Here is a 21,013-nt window from a genome sequence, read left to right as displayed (position 1 = left end):
CACTCTAAGAGAGGTATTGCCATTACTTCTATGCAACAGAAAAAGGGAGGCATAGAGAATTTTACCCAAAATCACACAATGATTTAACAACAGAATTATATCAAGAACAGTACAAAGCATTGGGAAATTAGCAAGATGTAAAACATTGTTTCAACAATATGGCTCCTCTTCCCATAGTTTAGATTGACCAGTAGCCACAAAGCCAATAAAAGTCACACCCTAACCATGGCAACTCTTGAATTTGCAACCCAGAGAAGCATCATTGTCCCTAGTTCTTAGAACATGAGGGTTCCTGATTCTTTCTGTTATACTGCACTAAATGAGACAGATTCTGGCATTACCATCTTGAGGCTCTGCCCTGGCTGTTTTTAAGGGCAGTGTGCTCTTTCCACAAGGCAATTCCACCACCATTCCCCAACCTCTGCCACTGCAGCCATGATCATCAGGCCAGATGCTCTTGATTTGGCACACGATTTTTTTTTTTTTTTTACTTTTTGAGTCCAGAGGGTTTGCTGTGAAGAATTTGTCTACTTATTTCCATGCCTTGGGCCAGCAAGGAGAACAGGCAGGATGCATGCCCACTGCAACAGAAAGTTGCATGCATTTTTATAGGCAATGTAGGGACATTGAAAGCTGTACATTTCTGTTTTAAGAAGATAACTCTGGTGGCTGTTATCTTTTCTGCTTCAGTACCTCATTCACTAAAAATAAAAACCCCATAGGTTTAATGTCTTTATTTCAGGCACAGTCCAGGACATATTTGAAGTTGGCACCTTTTAGAAAATATTTCTCCTTTAAATATGCAAATGTGGCTAGAGGGACAAATCCTCTTGGGGGAGTCCTATCACCTTCTTCCTCTCCTCTCAGTGGACATGTCCTAGTGGTTTTTGAAGCCCAAAGAGAGTCAAGTGTATTGCAATCAAACAATAAAGATTTGCAGTGAGTTTAATGTCATTTAAATGAATGAATAAAAGAGATTTATTAACTTATATGGCTGAAACATGCATTGTTTGTGAATTAAATCTATGGAGAAAAACGGGAGTAGGGACTAGAGTGTAAAGAATCCTGTGAAGAAAGATGTTGACAGCAACAAAATGAAATTGTTTCAGAATTGGTATTAACTGGGTGATTTGAGTATCAGTTAGGTAATTTGGGTATTAATTAGATAATTAGTTTCTGCTGCAGAATCTTATGAACTAGAAATGAACCTATAAGGATGGTTTGGTTGTGTGCGTGTGTGTGTGTGTGACTATGATACTGGGAATGGTGCCAAACTGAAGTCCCCAGAAAACCGAAGTCCTCAATTTACCTAGAGAACAGGTTCAGTGGTGTTAGCAGAAGGTTAGCAGTAACAGAGATGAATTATATTCAGGATGACCTAATACAGATATCCTCAAGGCTGGAATGTCCTGTTCTCTTCTTCACATTGAAAAGAGAGTCAGTGGCTATTACTTCAAGGAAAATCTGGGTTAAAAACCCCTAGTTTTAGGGATTTGTCATTTTCATGGATTACTATAATTTGGGAAGATCACTGAAAACAGAGTCAGCCAAATTTACAAGGGCCAAGAATCCTCAGAAGTGAATTTTGCACCATTTATTCAATTTGGTTGACACTGGCTGACAGAATAAGTTAGCATTTTCCAGAACAAAGATTCAAGAATCCTTGTCTTCCCCGCTAGAAACGAAACTGAAATACAGTCACATCTACTGTAGACTATGAAACACCACAGTTCAGTTTCCTCATTCTTTAAGGGAAAATTACTTGATTTTTTTAAGTTTATTTATTTACTTTGAGAGAGAGAGAAAGAAACAGAGAGAGAGAGAGCACATGTGAGCATGGGGAGTGGCAGAGAGAGGAAGAGAGAGGACCCCAAGCAGACTCCAAGCAGCCTAGATCCCCACATGGAACTCCATCTCATGACCATGAGATCGGGACCTGAGCACAAATCAAGAGTTGGACACTCAACCAACTGAACCACCCAGGCACCCTGAAAATTACTTTTTATTAAGATTTTACTAGCTAACACTTGCTTATCTAGAGTATTTGTTCTGAGAGAATAAGGAAGTTTTCTTGTAAATCGCTATGCTTAAAACACTGCCTTATACATAGCAGACCATTGGTAAATATTAGTTGCGTATATAAATGATGCAATCAGTAGAATTAAACAGCTGTTGTAGCCTCTACCTCAGTTAGAAGTGTTTAAAGTTATGAAGTCAAATTACCGTGAATGAAAATATTTAAAGTGACCAATTACTAACTAATGTCAGCAAGGAAAAAAAATACTCCTTACTCTTAACTCCTTAAGGCCCTGAAGTACCACCAAAGTGGCTTTAGTTCAGTTTGAATATATAAAGGTTGCCTATTTACCACTTGCCAGCAGATGGCCTAATTATTCCATCATTTGCCAGGCATCAATGCTGTTCTATATAAAGAAGAGCACTGGATGAGGACTACCTTTCACGCTGATTTTTTTTTTTTAACAGAGATGATGTTTTAGTATATTTCCCATTCTTTTTCTCTGGATTAAACAATTGATTAGAAATGCTGATTTTAATATAGCCTAGTCTAACCAATAAGGAAAGTATATACTTTTTTTTTTATATATGCCAAATCACCTATAAAGATCTATAGAGATGACATACTAATATCATTGCCTGAAGGATAAATTGGCTCATCAACATCCATGAGTAAATGAAGATTTTTGTTTTCCTCTAGATGGTCCTTACAAGTCATATAAAACATTATCTCATTTAGATGACTTTACCAACTTTCCTGAAAATCAATGTAAAAGAACTGTTAATGTTCAGACTCAGTTTACCCATAATGAATTTCTTCTGAGTTCTGAGGTTATTTAAAAATTATATAATTTGTCTATAAGAGAAAAGTGCTCTTTCATGTTAACTGTATATTGAGTTGGGACGAGCACTGGGTGTTGTATATAAGTGATAAACCATGGGAATCTACCCCCAAAACCAAGAGCACACTTTGCACACTGTATGTTAGCCAACTTGACAATAAATTATATTAAAAAACACAGTATATTGAATTTGTTATTACTGAGTTAACATGAAAAAGATGCTATGAAGAAAAAAACAAGAGCAAGAGGAGGAAGGTGGAAATTTTGATTATATATAATATTGTCTTGTTTGATATTTTATTAACTCTACCAGTATAAAAGCATTCATTCCATTAATTTTTTTTTTTTTGAAATATTGTCTCTTTGGGACTTTAAGTATTCATTTACCTTCCTCTACTTGAATGTTAACACTTATGAGGATAAGTGCTTTGTCTCTCTTGTTGATTATCTTTTATATACTGACTATCAATAACAGTGCTTGACATATGGAAATAATTGGTTTAATAGTTATGGAGTGAAAAAAATTGATTCTGAGTATTTTTTTCTGGGGTAAACTAATAGGACATAACAATGAAATTTGGCATCAGGAACAAAAATCTCAATTTTGGGACATTCAGAAATTTAAAATAAAATAATCTGACAAATTATTTTTCAGACACTTGCCCCATCAGATCTAGTTATAACTTGCAACACGCCCTTCACTCTCTTTGATGTATTACATATTAAATATGTTACCCAAGATAAAATATTGTTTTTGTAGAAAACCAATGATCTATCTCCAATCCTAAAATGTCATCATAAAAAAAAAAAATTAGAGGAGAAAGTATTAACACAAATAGTATCAATAGGCACTCTTAAAATTAGGAACCAGGTTCACAGTGTTTGTTTTATTATTCTTTATAAGCATAGTAAGTCTTTCTGGACATACTAAATTTTACAGAATAAAGATATTTTTAAAAGAAAGTGAAAAGGAGGTAGAGTGATTTAATCATTTTGTCCTTGCTACCTCATTTTCTTTCATTTGTGGTTTTACCACGATTTTGAAAGAAGGAAAACAGGCCCTTTTACCCTCATAATGACATCTTTCTGATTAGTCTTCTTAGATGTATTTCATATTGTATGGATATTGCCTTATTAATTAGAAGAGAAAGTCATTTCTGCTTCCCAGTGGAACTGTTACTGCATTCTTTTTTGACAGTTTACAATATTGTTTTATTTTTTGCTAAGCAAATCATTGGAAAATTATTTCTTGTTAAACATGAATGTGGTATTTGGGGTTTATGATTGTGTCATTTTTAATTTGTATTTTTGAAGTAAAAACTCTCATGGAAAGAACATGCCATTATTAAATATATATTGAAACTGATTTCACTGATATAAATGCATATTTTTAATTAGTAATAAGAATGTTAAATTTTTTTTAAAAAACCTAGACATCTTAAGAGAAAGTTCACAGATCTCAGAATATTCTGGAAAAATGCTTGGTATTGTCAGGCTGATTTTTTATAATTTATTTATTTATTTATCCATTTATTTATTTGATTTCACTTCAGAATTGTATCTCCTTTAATCAGCGCTTTGAGTATGTAATCAAGAAGGAGTCTGCACAGTTTGCTATTTTAAAAAAGATTCGTAGAAAATTTCTCAAGTCTGCTGCAGAGTCTTTGGGCATTAGTAACAGTAAAGACATAATGTTAGCACTTTTATGGTCTTAGCATTTGGATGCTTTTTGATTTCAAGATTTCACTTATATTTTGGAGATCTAGCACATCTATGCTCTGTTCACTTACTATCAACAAAGAAAAATCGGTTTAGATACTTCACAATGGATATTATTTTATCTAAATTTTCTAATTTTTAAAACAATTCAAAAACTATACTGTAAACAATACTTGGAACTTGAGATTGCCAAAAAACAATAAAATATGGTGGGTGTAATTTCTTTTTTATATAAAATAGATATTTTATACAAATATACAGGAATACTCTCTCTAGAGATATAGATATAAATACATAGAGACTGGGCTTACTAGAGGCCAGAAAGGCCATGTATTGTTCTAGGCACAATAATGAACAAAACCAATTAAAATCTCTGCCCTTAAGAATTTACATTCTAGGAGAGGGGGAAGCAAAGGATACCAACAAAATGTATATTACAAAATGGTAAGCAAGAAAGCAAAAAATCTATCTGGCTCTATTGTTTACTAGCTAGATGATATTGGTCAAGGAATTTATTCTCTCTAATGCTCACTTTCTGTATTAAAAATGAGCCTAAAGCTTACTACAAATGGATGTCATAAAAAGCAAATGAGATAATAAATATAAAGTGGTTATTTAAGTGCTTGATATATAATCACATCCAGATTAAAGGTGCAATAATAATTTTAATTATCAATATCTAAAAAATTCTATTTAATTGGGGAGATAGCATATAAGCAAAACATTGATTGATAGCTATATAGAGTGTTCAAGGAGAAGAAGAGATAAAGAGCTTAATTTCAATAAGATGGATTTATGGATGTTGTGGTTTTTAAACTAAATTTTACAAAGTTTGTTTTTTTAATTGAACATTAAAAAAATCACAGTGAAGAAGAATTACATATATGAAAAAATGACAAAGGATTTCTCAAAAGAACCTTTAGAGCATAGACACCACAGGAAAGGACAGGTAGACAACATCCAGTACTAGGCTTTAGATCAACTCTTGATACTTTTGTTGATTAAAAAAAAACCACATTCGCTAGGCAAGTGTGTCATCCAAGGAGATATTAAAACAAAAATTGACAACAGAGATTTACTAACTGGATAGAAAGGAAAATTAAGAGCAACCAAGGCTTGAAACAAAGTAGTGAACATGTATCTGTTTCTAGATGTGATGAGAAAAGAATACTAACGTGGCCAGAGAAGGCTACTCTTGCAAATCCCGGTAGCATTGTGACTGACGGTGGGTGCTCTATCAATGAGCATCTCTACTCCAGTTACCAAGCTGTGGGCGGTTACTGTTCTCCGATCCCTGAAAACAGATCAAATAAACAAGGGTAATAATGGCTTCTAGTTGTAGAAGGTGACTCTTGTATTCAGAAAGTCACTAAAGCATGGTATCAGATTTTTTTAAAGGTAAACGTAGCGGATTAAGCTCAATTTAAAGAAATAGCGCATAGATAATGGAAGCTAGATAGAAAGAAGTGAATTGAGAAACAGAATGAGGCAATGATGGGGGTTCAGAAATGACAGTTTGTTTTTCATAACTGAGTTCTTGGTTTACTTTAGAGTTTTTGAGCATTGTTTAGGGGAAAATTTGACTTCTTTTCCTAGAATTTTTCCTGGAAGTCTAATAGCTGAGAGCCAGTGTGTTTTTTTTTACTGTGAGAAAGAAGAAAGAAGAGGCAAAGGACAAGATTGAAGCAACAAAAAAAGCTTGAGTGGAGGAAAGAACCAGTAATGTATGGAGAATTATCAGGCTAATTGTTACGTGAAGATATCCAATTCAAACAATATCCTTTAGAGCTTTGTTGAATAAATTGATCTAATTATTTTTACATTCCTACTTTATTCTCTACAAACATAAAAGAAGACAATAGCCAAACCATAGGCCATCTTTGCCATTGCTCCCCTGAAATGCCTGCCTTTCATCTTCAGAGGGCCTTCATCGGGCAGGATAAGAGATCCATGGAAGAAGATAGGAATTTTGCATTAAGACCAACAGGTATTTTCTATCATAATCTAAAATGACAAATGTCTGTAAGTCTAGGGGATAGAATATAAAAAGTGGGTGTTTTAGACAGTACTTTCCTAACAATCTTAGTATTTGAAGGGGATTACTGATCTACATTCTATGATAAATGAACATGAGTAAATACTTTAAACCAGGTATGTTTGGCCAGAGCCACTGTGTTATTCCTTTTCTGTGATGTATGTACTAATAGTTATAATGAATGAAAGTATAAAACACTTTAAGTATTCATGTAGCTATTAAATTTGTCTTAATGCAGAAATTTTAAAAATACACAAGAAATAAACATTGTATGTATATATGTATGTATTTACAGAGAGAGAGAGACAGCACAAGCTGGGGAGAAGGGCAGAAGGAGAAAGAGAGAGAGACAGAGAGAGAGAGAATCTTAAGCAGACTCTATGCTCAGTCGCTGGGCTTGATCCCATGACCTTGGGATCATGACTTTGGCTCAGGTCATGATCTCACAGCTTGTGGGTTCAAGCCCCGCATCAGGCTCTGTGCTGACAACTCAGAGCCTGGAGCCTGCTTCGGATTCTCTGTCTCCCTCTCTTTCTCTGCACCTCCCTTGCTCACTCTCTCTCTCCCCCTCAAAAATAAAGAGTAAAAAAAATAAGTAAACACAAAAAATCATATATACAAAAAACGTATATATTTTAATTTCTACTTTCTTGCCCTTTGCTGCTGGTAGATAACCTTAGTATTTAAAACTAACAGCAACAAACACGATGGAGTGACAGACATCAGAGGATACAGGAAGAGGTCAAACTACACAAACAAAAATATAGAATAGAGAGTACCTCCTGCTTAGATATTTTAATGGATGTCTGAATACTTAGTCAACCATGTGTGCAATGAAATAACCCATTATAACTTAATTGCGCTATATAAACACAAATGCACACACCACAATGACAGGACTCACACGCATGCGCATTATGCGGTGTAAACATTCGGCACCTAAGTTAAACCAGTATTTATTTCATTCGAAGCTTATGTTAATTACATTCGAAAATATTCTGTAATATTTAAATTATACATATAAAGTTACATAAAGCTTATTTTATGAAATTGGGAATCTTAAATCATATACAGTTGTATATGAATTACATCTGTGTTTATTATGCTCCATATAGCAACAGATGGGGCATGAGTCTATCAAAAGTACAATTCCATTCTTTGCTCAAAGGATTTAGTTAGGATTCTGCAAGATACCAAATACACACACACACACACACACACACACACACACACACACCAATTCTTAAGTTTTTTCTTGCTTATTAACCCTCAGCCATTTGGCCTAGTCTCTCACGTTCACTAGGCCTCAACAAAGACACTAAGTGCTTTCCGGAACATAGATTTAAATGAGGCCCCTGCCCAGTGGGCTTACAACCTAATTAGACAGAGACAGTTGACCAACATATGCCCACAGACTACAGTTGGCCACTTATTTATTCTCTAATTAACATAAAGCAGCAGGGCAACAGATCCGCCTGTGCTCAGTGAGCAGGAGAGCGTCTATGTGCGCTGTAGAACTCTGCGGGAAACGAGGCTGCTTCTTTCTGCGGGGCTTTTCAGTGTGCATTCTCTTGCTTCTTGCTTGTCTCCGTAATTAATATTCCTGTGCATATCTTGCTGTGACTATATATGTCCAAGCAAACAGACTCTCATGGCACAGCAGAACCATTTAGTTCAGCCGTCTTGATGATCAATACAGGTCACTGGATGGTTGACTTTATGGTTGCACATGTAACTGTGCTGAAAAGATAGGCCAGAGCAAGTCCAAGTGCTTATTCCATGCTGTGATTTAGTCTTTTCAGCCAAACAAGGAAGATTTTCACCTGATGGCATTAGATTGTCAAGGTCCAGTGGCTTCTTTCTGCTATTCTCACTGCCCTTACTAAACACTCTTGCGATCTCTTCAATTTTTGAAATTTCTCCCTTCCTAAGTGTGTTTGATGTGATTCTAGAAAAGTATTTGAAGTGACATAAACATGTACAGTGCCACACCGTTAAAAAAATAAGTACATGTGAATATTACGAGGAGAGAAAGATAAGCACGAGGACCCATCAGATAAAGTTTGAGAAAAAGTTGGTACCTGAAATGCATGTCACAAGCTCACAAGTATTCATTAAACAAAATCCTTCATGAAGATGGTAGATGAGTTGAGAATTCAATCATTGTTTATCCAGAGAGAAGAATGCAAGCAGGAAAATCATATTTTTTCCCTAAGTCTAAGGATATATTTAATGGTGGAAAAAGGTAAAACTCATTTGTTTTAGGTTACAGACACATGTAATTGCCAGTTACTACCTCTCTTAATGTTCCCTTTAAAATTCTATTTAATGCTCTTGACCTATTATTAATCCTGATTTACATCTTCTGAGAATGAAAACCTTCACAGATTTGTAGTCATGAGTTTTTCACCCTGTGGTTTTCAATCTGTTATTGGGGAAACTGATTTTTTGGGGGGAGGGGAGAGGGGTATTGTTTCTTTCCTCATTCTATACTAGGTCCTAAAAAATAGTGTAGATATTGGAGAATATAATTTCCTTTGATATCATTCTTCCTTTGTTTAATTCCAAATTTTCAAACACACATAATTGCCATGGGGTAGTCAACATCATTTTTGTTTTAAAGTGTTTCTCAGATGAACTTGAACATAACATAGAAGATATTTGGACTATTGGGAATTTAATACTTATATAGACTATTCTCATATTTCTCTATAAATTGTGATCCTGTAAACTTACTACTATGCTGCTGAAGTAAAGAAATATAAACATTTAAAGTATAGTTTAAAAAAATTTGGGCGCCTAATGACACTATAAAGGAGACTTGCTTTCACGAGTCAAGTAAAAAACAAAAGGCCTGAGTCAAAATATGAGAATCTATATAACTCATTATATAACTGCTTCTAAAATAGAGTCCCAGAAACACCAGCAATATTGTTTTTGCATGATAAATGGAGTTGGTACAATCAGACTGATCACATTTTAGAATTTAGGTATTCTGATAAAGATTCTTAATCTTAAGCATCTTATGGTTTAGAAATAAATGGTCATTTTAGTCTCTTTGAGTCAAATTGTTGCTTTAATTATTTTTTAATGTATATGTGAACATGCTCATCATGGTGAAAGTAAAACCCAAATTGAAATGAGTATCTAAAGCTAATGCAGTTTTACTTATTTCTACCAAAAACTCTGTATCTGGAACTTAAAACAATGCAATTTTGTGTGGGTTTTTTTTTTTTTTTTGAGGGGGTATCCCTTTTCTCTCTCTCTCTCTCTCTCTCTTCTTCCATCTTCCATTTTCATTGTGAAAATCTCGTGCAGCAAAATAGGAAATTCCATCCACGATGATCTAACCTCAGGGCCTCCTCTAAGCATGCTGGAGAATCAGTGCTCTGTCACCTCTGAGAATAAAATTCATTTTGGATTCTTGTATTACCTGCCTCTGGTACTTGGGCACTTATTTCCTGACTGACTGAGTTATTGTAACTTTGGTATGATGTAAATGTCCTTTATTGCACAGTTTCCAATTTAGTATTTTTAAAATCAAGATGAACTTGAAACAGTGCCAGGTATTGTGCCCCCTCCCAAACAATAAAGTACTTAACTAAACATTTCAAAGGAAGAGTAATAAATCAAAGCTAGGAAGCACCATTTAAGATGGAATTATAGTGTCATAATTCTCAAAATTCAAATTATAGAATATTTTCATTCGTTCAAATACATTTCCTTAAGAAATACAATGATTTGCAAATGATCACAACTATAAGCAACTTAGTGCAATAAAAATATTGATAGTTGTATCAGCATCTGTAGGATTTAGTTGTTTTGATGGTACTTAATAGGTAGAACTAGTATTTCTGGGCTCCTGCCAGTTGACCATCTGTCTAGGTAGTCCGTGGAGAATCAGAACAACTGAACTTGTGGCACATCCAATTACACTGAGCAGCCACCAACCCTGTTTTAGGTTACAACAGAAGAGAGCATCACCAAAAGAGTATGTTAATTGATTTAATGCTGAGAATTTGGGGAATCTGGAGGTAGTCATGGGAGCATCTCCGCCTTAGGGAGTTGAACCCATAAAAAACATAAATTAATTAAGGGCTCTTTCTCTTATAGGTGTTTTGCTATAGGCATTTTGAAGACTACAGTGATAACATAATCCTTGTCCTTTATTGCATACAAAATGATATATGATATAAAATTTATGTTATACATATCTCTTAAGGAAGGCAGCCAAACATGTCAAAAATATCGCTACTTTTGTTGTTGGAGTACTGGGAGGGCAAACTACTTCCATATGGAGATCAAGAAAGTGGATCATGAAAGGCATGTCATTTGTGTTAAGTCTCAAATATGGACATGCCTCTGAGAAATAAAATTAGAGGTGAAGGTTTTACCAGGCTGAGGGACAAGTAGACTAAAAATAGTGAAGTGAGTTAGGGAATTAAAGCAGACTAAGATTGATTGGGGCCAAATCAAACTGAGAAATCATTTTTGAAATCCAGATTTATGTCATAGAGAGTCAGTAAGGAATTCTGAGCCGTGGAGCCATAACATTGTGTTAAGTATGATACATAAAAGAAAGCGTAGTTAGAAGAATCTGGGACGAAACTCCTACAATGATGCAACTTGGAAGAAATAGTGCCTTCTCTGGGGCAAATGGAGAGGGAAAGAAAAAGAGTGTTGATTCATGAGATGCAGCTGAGACAGAAGTGAAATATTTCATTTGAGTTTATGTAAAGGGAAAAAGAGGAAACAGATCAAGATAGTTCTAATGTTTTTGAGCAGCAGGGACTATAGTGTTATACAATCAAATGAGGTACAGAATTCTGCGAATGGCACAGGTTTTGAGATATGTTATGTGATCATTAAGGCCATACAAGTGCCTGGAAGGATAAATTTTGAAAAGTGCCACTACTGAAGAGACAGAGGAAAGACAGAGAAGAGCCTGGGAAAGAGAATGAGGAAAGGAAAATATAGGAGATTCAATGGAACTCAGTGAAATGAAAAGTATTTGTAAACAGGTGGTCATCAAGGTTAATTGCTTAAGAGATGTTAAGGAGAAGGAGACCTTAAATACAGTCACTGGATTGAGAATACAGAGGTCACAGGGGAATTTCAGGGGAATAATTGTAGTTGAGTAGGTAAGTGAGAAAGTCATATTATATTCATTTTACTTCTAAAAGAAGTGTCAAGTTTGCTAGTGAAAGAAATTGAGATAAAAGAAAGAGATTAGATAGATGATAAATGGTAGATATTGACAGATAATCAGACAGACACAAAGACAGATATAGAAAATCATCCCATAAGAAAATGGTTAGGAGTCGTGTGTGTGTGTGTGTGTGTGTGTGTGTGTGTGTGTAAATGGGTAGTCAGGGAAGGCAAGACAAACGCTAGCATTTTATCAAAGAATGTAAAATAAAAGGACTGTTACACAGAAGTTTGAGTAGGGGTAAAGAAACCAACAAAGGATGTTTACCCTCTTCTCAGTCCTAATTCTGAAGAGGAAAGCAAGGAAATAGAGGACCCCAGTCACTGCAAGCAACGTGGTTCGCAGCAGACAGGGGATGTAGAAGAAAGTCACACTTCTCCCCTCCCCCCAAACTCTCCCCCCAAGCCTCCTGTCTCCTGTCTCCTCTTCCTGCCTTCTGTTAGCAGAATGAAATATAAACCCTGTCAGCATTGAGCTTTTGTTGTACAGTTCTTGGGAGTCCGTTTCTTGAAGCATAAATCAAGGCACAACGGGTATGGAGTGGACAGTGGGAGACAAGCATATTCTTTTTTTCTTTACGTTTATTTATTATTTATTTTGAGAGAGACAGAGACAGCATGAATGGGGGGAGGGGCAAAGACAGAGGGAGACAGAGAATCCAAGCAGGCTCTGCATTGTCAGTGTGGAGTCCAATGCAGGGGCTTGAACTCAGGAAATTGTGAGATCGCAACGTGGGCCGAAATCAAGAGTTGGACGCTGCTGGGTGCCCAGAGAGACAAGCATATTCTAAGCAAGGAAGAAGTCCCAGGAGAAAAAGAAAAAAAAAGTGTAAGAAAGAAGATGAGATAAAAAAGTGGAAAACAGTTCAGGATAAGATGAAAGAATACATAGAAAATTTAAATTAAAAAGTACAAAAGAGGAAAAGATGGGATGCGAAGCACTTTTGAAGTGGGAATTGGGGCTTGTGTACAATGGGAGTACAGAATTTGCCTTTGCCAACCTAGACATACAGGAATGCAAACAGTTACAAATTCACAACGTTATCAGAGCTTAACCTTGATTATTTTTGCAATGCTTAACTAATACTTTATAATTATTACCAAGTGAAGACTTTATTAAATACATTTACTATTAAGTTTAAAAACATCTGTAAAAATAAGTACACTTAATGACTGTAACGTACATATAAATGTGTGTGTGTATATATATATGTATTTTATATATATGGAAAATAATATTTCAGTAAGTACAGTGATCAGGTGTTTTGTTAATATGTCCTATGGAGTAGACTAGAAAGGAAAGTTTCACAATAGTTATTTTCCAGTCATCATATCCTTGTTTCAAGCAGTGAGATGGAGAAGGGGATAAAAAGGGATACGTTTGTTCACTTTTTAAAGGTTTCCTGAAAGCCCACAAGTGTCTTTCTGTGTATAACTTAGTCACATGAGGCTGCCTAATTCTGAGGAACAATGGGCCTTCTAGCTGAGTGTTAGTGTCCTAGCAGGGAATCAGTATTCTGATCACTAAAAGATCGGGAAGACACAGCTTTGTTAGGCATCTACATTTTCCTCCTTCCTGTGTTAAAATGAAGATGTTCTTCGAAAGACAATGCTTTTGTTACTCATGTAGAATAAATTCATAAGTGAGTATTGGAGAAACTAAGGACACTACTCCTGATTTGAAACACTACTCTAGGGGAGAAAGCACTTGAACATCGAACTCTAGGGGAGACAGCATGAAGTAGGGAAAAATGTAAGTCTGAAATAAAAAGGTAGGCTTGGAGAGTATCAAAGGCAATGTAGAACATATTCCTGGAATCAGCTCTACCTTGGAACTTTAAAATAATTCTGAAAGTCATCAAGGACAGAAAAGATTTTAAAATACATATCCCGAGATGAGATCTCTTTACTTCCCTTAAAGAAATTCTTTTTGGAGGATATTAAAAATAATGCACTGATTTACAGAAAACTCTAATCCATAGTGAACAATGTCCTAAGTGAACATTTTCACTAATTGGCAATAATGGCAATGGTCTCATTCATTAATCAACATATGTAAATGGAATCAGACTGGGGTGCCTGGGTGGTTCAGTTGGTTAGGCGTCAGACTTTGGCTCAGGTCATGATCTAACGGTTCTTGAGTTACAGCCCAGTGTCAGCCTCTGTGCTGACAGCTCAGCGCCTGGAGCCTGCTTCGGATTCTGTGTCTCCCTCTCTCTCCCTCTTCCCTGCTCGCGTTCTGTCTCTCTCTCTCTCTCAAAAATAAGTAAATATTAAAAATATTTTAAAAATAAGTGGAATTAGACTGTGCATTGGACAGCAATTTATAAAGATTCATCTGGCCAGAAAACTAGTCCCTTGAACCCACACGAAACTTTTATATAACAGATATTTAATGGATGGAACACTTAGTCTAAGTTGAGTCTCCTAGCATGACACCCTCAAACTGTGGTCTGGTTTTAGCTTTCTGGAACTGGTGGTCATACCTCTGTAAGATAGGAAATTTAATTCCCATGTTCTTTTAGTTCTGAGCTATGAATGTTGCAGTACCAATGAAGAAGGAGCTGTGACAATCATCACAGTATGTTTGAAGCATGTGCACTGGCTCAATCTTTTTCGTTTTACTAAAAAGAGACTAAAAATTTGCAGCTTAGAAAATGTATTAAAAACGTTGCATAAATACCCATATCATAAACTCTAAGCAATATAATAAAAGTGGTAAGGAAAACAAAATTCTTACATTTACATTATCATAATTCTGCATGTTCTTTTAACATCATTTTGTGCAGAAGATAGTAATCTATAATGTCTTGAATGAGGTGTGGGGCAAAAAACCATATGTCTGTTGAACAAATATAATCATTCTTAGTGATTCTATTAAGCTACATGACAAATGATATATTCAATGGGTTAATTTTTAAATTCTGCATCATCTTTTCTATACATAATTTATTACCATACCTAGCTGAATCAAAAGTGTATCACTTGATTAACATTTACTCTCAATTATCTTAAAAATTCTTTTATATTTGTATATCTTAGAGTTTCAAAGATGTCCTTCAATAACTTTTTTTTGCATTCAGGATATATTATAGACATAATATTATAATTTTTGTTCTTGCAGAATAAAAATGATTTGGAAAAAAAAGTGGATTGGTGAATAATTTTACTTTGGTAAATTAGGAAATGGTTTCTTGTAAATATATAGAATATGAATGGCACAAGGGCAAGCTAATACTACATAGGTACAGAAAAGATGACAGAAGAATGGCAGGAGATTTTTTAAAAAGGCAGTAATATATACTTCATAAGAAACCAAATGAAATTTGATAAATTAAGGCTGTACAAATATATAAATCCAGGAAATTATTAGTAAAAGCAATAGCAGGTAAACGTCTAGAAAATAACCTTTGTGCTCAGGATACCTGAATCCCAGATAGCAGAAGTGTTTAATTACTGAAGCGTTTACCCATTGGCTCTCAGGGTATTGTTTGTAAAAAAGAAGGGATTGATTAGAGTGTGTGACTTTTATTAAATTCTTACACATTGTTTCATTTGATACCTGCAGCAATCATATTGAAGGCAATATTATCAGCCTCATTTTACAAATGGAGAACCTGAACTTTAAAGAATGTAAGTAAAATGAAGTTCACAAAACAAGCAAACAAAAGAACAGGTCTGGAACCTAAGACTAGTTGAAAGCTTAAGTCAAATTTCTTACCCACCCTAAGGATTGCTTTTTTCTATGCATGACTATTTCTTCTTGCCAAGGAAGCCAATGTGCTAAAAGTCCTGGATATAAGTAAAAGAATTAAAAAAAACACATATTTCAAAGAAAGAAATGTAGTAAGGAGCAGGGAAGCAGCATATGAATTAGTATTTATTTAATAGGTTATAGTCATCAAATTGAAAGTGTGTCACATAACAGAGCATATTGAAACTTCAGATCGTGCATTTTTGATGCTTTACCAAATATCTTGACAAATGGTATTTAAAAAGTATTATTTGCAATGTGGAATCTAAAATACTATCAACGAACATTTTGTATTTTTTTTACATTAAAATCCATTGGTCCTTACAAAAAAATGCAATGTATAAAGGTGTTTAATTTCAACAGCAGTGAACTTACTTTCTGGTTATCTTGTATAAGGAGTAAAATATAGGTCCAGAATCTCTCTTGTTTGAGAACTGGCCCTACCAATTGGACAACTTATATGCTACTGCTGAATCTCAATTTATTCATCTTTAAATAAGTAATAAATATAAAACTTACATAATACTGTTGTTGTGTTTACACACATCCATACATGAATGATTTTGAAATTCCTGAAACAAGTTTTTAAAAATAAATTTTAGTTTAAATTATTTTTACTATTATGGACATTTATAAAATGTGAAATATTTTTGGGTGCCTGTGTGGCTCAGTGGGTTAAGCATCTTACTTCGGCTTAGGTCATGATCTCATGGTTCTTGGGTTTGAGCCCTGCATTGGGCTCTGTGTTAACAGTTTAGAACCTGGATCCCACTTTGTATTGTGTCTCCCTCTCTTGATTCTCCCCTGCCTGGGCTCTGTTTCTGTCTGTCTCTCAAAAATTAATAAAATTTTAAAAAATAATTTATAAAACAAAATAAAATTTTAAAAAGTGATTCTCTTTTTCATATACAATTTTTTATGCTTATTTATTTTTGAGAGAGAGAGAGAGAGAAAGACAGAGAGTGAGCAGGGCAGGGGCAGAGAGAGAAGGAGACACAGAAGCCAAAGTGAGTTCTAGGCTCTGAGCTGTTAGCACATAGCCCGACATGGGGCTTGAACCCAAGAACCGTGAGATCATGACCTGAGCCAAAGCAGGACACTTAACCGACTGAGCCACCCAGGCATCCCTATTTTCTTTAATCATGGCTTGCTTATTTGAAAATAACAAAAACAGTGTTCTAAAAATAGATTATCGGGGAGCCTGGGTAGTTCAATTGGTTAAGCGTCTGACTTTGGCTCAGGTCATGATCTCATGATCTCATGGTTCTTGGGTTCGAGCCCGGTGTGGGCTCTGTGGTGACAGCTTCGGGTTCTGTCTCTCTGTCTCTCTCTCTGCCCCTCCTCTGCGCATGCTCTCTCTCTCTCTCCAAAATAAGCATTTAAAAAAATAAAAAAAAATAGATTATCAAAACATTCCTCAATATTGTCAACAGCCTATGAGCTATTTAAGTACAGGACCCCAGATCCTTCATCTTTGTGTTCCGGAGACCCAGCACTTAGAGGACTCTGTATGAATGTTGATTAAGTAAGTTAATCAAATATCTAATGTAGGTTCACTTAAATCTTTGCATCCAAATATTGGAAAGTTGTTCATCTATAATAATCTAATGCTTCTATGATGATTTAAAACTTAGAAATAACTTCTACATATGATCACATGTGCCCTTACTACAACTCCATCTGATATCAAAAAGGCCTTTAAATTATTAATTCAAATAATATTTACTGAAATTGCCCTATGTACAAGACATTTTACTAGGTGATATTTGCAAGTGAGTTTAAACATGTAAAAGATACAGTCTTTATTCATGAGCTTTTAATCTACGACCTTAATTTGAAACAAGTTGTAAAAATGTATCATGGATTTCCAGTTTCCTGTTCCATATATAGGGAACGTGAAAGCACAATTCCATCCTAACAGCGAGTAAAAAGCTGAAGGGCCTGAAAAATCAACAACTCTTTCTAGATCCGTAGACAGCAGAGGTCACAGGGCAAACCGCAGCCCCTTAGACTGAAGAGAAGACAGGTGAATACAAGATATCATGGCTCACAGAAAACAGACTCAAAGGCGGAAAGCAGTATGGAAACCAGTGCCTGATACAGTGTGGCTGGCTGTCTCGAAAAATTACAAGGTGTACCAGAAGGCAAAACAAACAAACAAACAACAATTTGAAGATACAGAGCAAGCATGAGAGCCAGCCATGGTAGAGATGCTGTAGTTATCACACCAGCAACTTAAAAAAAAACCTATAATTGATGTACTAAGAGCTCTAATAAACATAGTAGATGACATGCAAGAACAGATGGAGAGTGTAAGGAGAGAGATGGACATCCCAAGAAAGAATGAAAAATAAATGCTAGAAATAAATGTATCACGTCACAGGGGAGGCAGAGTAACCGACTTTCTTGTCTGTAAAGAGATATTAACAACAACTTCTACCTTTGACTGAAATATGTCAAAATTTGCATACATTCATAGGTGTGTGAAAAATCTACATAAACATGGCAGTTGCATCACAAAGATTTTCTCTGTTCCCTTTCAAAACACAACTAATAATAAAGCAATCAAATTGTGTTAGTCTACTAAGACAAAGGCTGGCAGAAGTGAAAACAGCAGGTTTGAAGGAAGGAAAGCGGTGATTACTGAGACATCCAAATGGCAGAAGTTAGAATCTATGTGCTTACAGAGAAGCTTCACAGATCCAAGGGAGAGGTCTAAGGCTTAAGGAACTCAGGTGGTGGGATGAGAGGAAGTCATTAAATATCTATGTAATTCATATCTCTGTTTTTTTACCAGTTTCTGCTCTTCTCTTCCTGGACACAAGATAGAACTAACTGCACTTTCAGAACCTCTCATGGATGGTTGGAACCTGAGATTCATCCTGGCTGATTAAGTACAGGATAAAGTAATCTATGTCACTTCCAGTCTGAGGGAATAGCCAATGTGGGGCTCTCCAGAGATCTCTCTCCTTTCCAGAATGGTTACCAACAAAATTTAAGATGACTGACGTCCCATCATGATAAGCAGAAATGTAACTTAACCTATGGTAGTCATGCAGCATGATTAAGAAACAAACCTTGGTTATTTTAAGGTTGAAGGCCTGGAATTCTTTGTTACTGCAGCAAAATCTATCCTAACTTGACTGATATAGTCTAGATGTGGGATATGATAAGTCTTCCTCATTATGCATAATTGGGAAATTCTCTACACCCCCGGGTTAACTCTCTGGAGGGACTGACCTTAAAATGGCTCCTGGGGCTGCCAAGCAGGGTACAGAGCTAGCCATAAGTTAAAGGACTAAAGTCAAGGGTTTATGTGAAATATAACACACTAAGCAGAAGAACTGCTTCTATCCAGCATGAGAAAGCTAACACTCAGATGTGTATTTGCCAGTGAAGGATTTGAAGAATTTTCTGTAGTAACTGACCAACCTCAGAGAAAGGCCTGCAGATACCAATATTGGAAGTTGCCTTAATGAGAAGACCTGCTCATTGCTTTACCGCATCATAGCAGTGTATCTCCCTTCATCCCACATATACGCACCAGACTGATCAATGGTGAGTAATGAGGTCATTTATTTAAATTAGCATTTAAACAAATAAAAAGAATGTAAGATGTCAGAATGCACTCTGAGTATGTTAGAAATTGTTTTGTGAATGTTTGTTTCAATTATAGTTTCATGCATCTGTGTACTGGGATACAATGCAAAATGTACTTATTAGTAGGAGCAAATAAAAATTCAGGATGCCGAGGAAAATTAGAATGTGAATGTAAATTTTGGAAATTAAGGAGATGATAGGCTTTAAAAATCAATAAAGACATTTAAAAATCAACAAAAATGTTGCAAGATTTGGTTGAAAAAACAACTCGTGTTTTGCTTTTTTTTTTTTTTTATCACTGACTGACTTATTTTAGAACTGGAAGTTTGTACCACTTGAAAGTAAAACAAAACAAGTAAGAGTCTGCAATATATGTAAGTAAAGTCATTATGCTGCACGCTTTAAACTTGCACAGTGCTATATGTCAACTATATCTTGATAAAATTGAAAGAGAAAAATAAGAGAAGAAAAAAAGCCAAAACATGGAGAAATATCACAGGGGGAACAGGGAGATGGAGTGTCTGTCCAGTGTAAAGAGGCTCACATATTTTTGAATTAACTGAAAGATGAAAAATTATCAAAGAAAGAATACAGGATATTGCCCAAACTGAAAACATGAGTCTTATAGACACATACACTATGTCCCATACTACAAAAGGTAAACCACCAATGCTATATCATATCACCATGGATATTTTTTTAACATTAAGGATTAAAAAAAAAGCCCCTCCAGTAAGACAAAGACTTGTCTCAGGCAAAGGCTCAAGAAACAAAAGTGAGTAAGAATCCTTAACTTTATGAGAAGATAGTAGAGCAATACAATATTATGCGATAAAAAATGTTTTAAAGTCTAGATTTCAACACACACACACACACACACACACACACACACACACACACACACCATTTATTGTGTCACTTGCTACCATGGATTTTCTGCATCTATAGGATGCTTCATTTTGGAAATAGTTAAATGTCATTTTATCCTACATAATGGGTAAGACATGATTAAGAATAACTGAAATCACTGTTTCTGGTATGAATTTTATATTATATTGCGTTTAAATTTCTTCATAACTTTTTCTGTTTTGTTCCTATCTTGAGTGAATTGTGTTAATAAACTTTATTGACCTATGTCTATAATGTACAATGTCAAATCCTATAGTTGGTAATCTTTGGACTAGATCACATCATCAAAGTCATTTATTTCTATTACACTTTAATTTGGACAAATGATATTTCATTTGCAGCTTTAGGTGCATATGGATGTTGTTGCTATAGGTCTGTGGTAAGGTCTCCAATATTAAACATGTCCATTCATTTAGACTGTTACACTATCACTGCTCACACACACATAATAACTATATTGACCTCGATAACTTCGCTGGCTTCTCTTTGTTATAAAGCTTATCATTCTCCCCTGCTGACAGCATAGAGATTTCTAATCTTTCATTTGCATTAAATCTATAGCATTTTGTATTTTTTAATAACAAGGAAACTGTATGTGACAGAAATTATTCTTCCACATGTACCATGTAAAATCTTACCCATCCCAAACTTTATTTGCCCTTCACAAGTCATGTTTTGGATATATATTAAAAGGTAATGAAACAGTGGTGTATAAGCCACCTGAATGTCCTCTAAAAATGCTTGTGTGTATGTCTGGAATTTCTTTACATCATTTATCACTACCACTGCCACCACGCCAGCTGAATTGCCATCGCCCCTCATGGGACGACTGCCATTGTTTTATGGAAACCTACAAGCAGTTTCTATGAATGCTGTTCTTGTGCTCAGAAACTCTTTTCTTTTCCACCTGCTTAAGTCCCGCTTGCCGTC

Source organism: Panthera leo, chromosome B1, assembly GCF_018350215.1.
Source record: "Panthera leo isolate Ple1 chromosome B1, P.leo_Ple1_pat1.1, whole genome shotgun sequence".
Taxonomy (NCBI): Eukaryota; Metazoa; Chordata; class Mammalia; order Carnivora; family Felidae; genus Panthera; species Panthera leo.
This window is presented reverse-complemented; position numbering follows the sequence as displayed.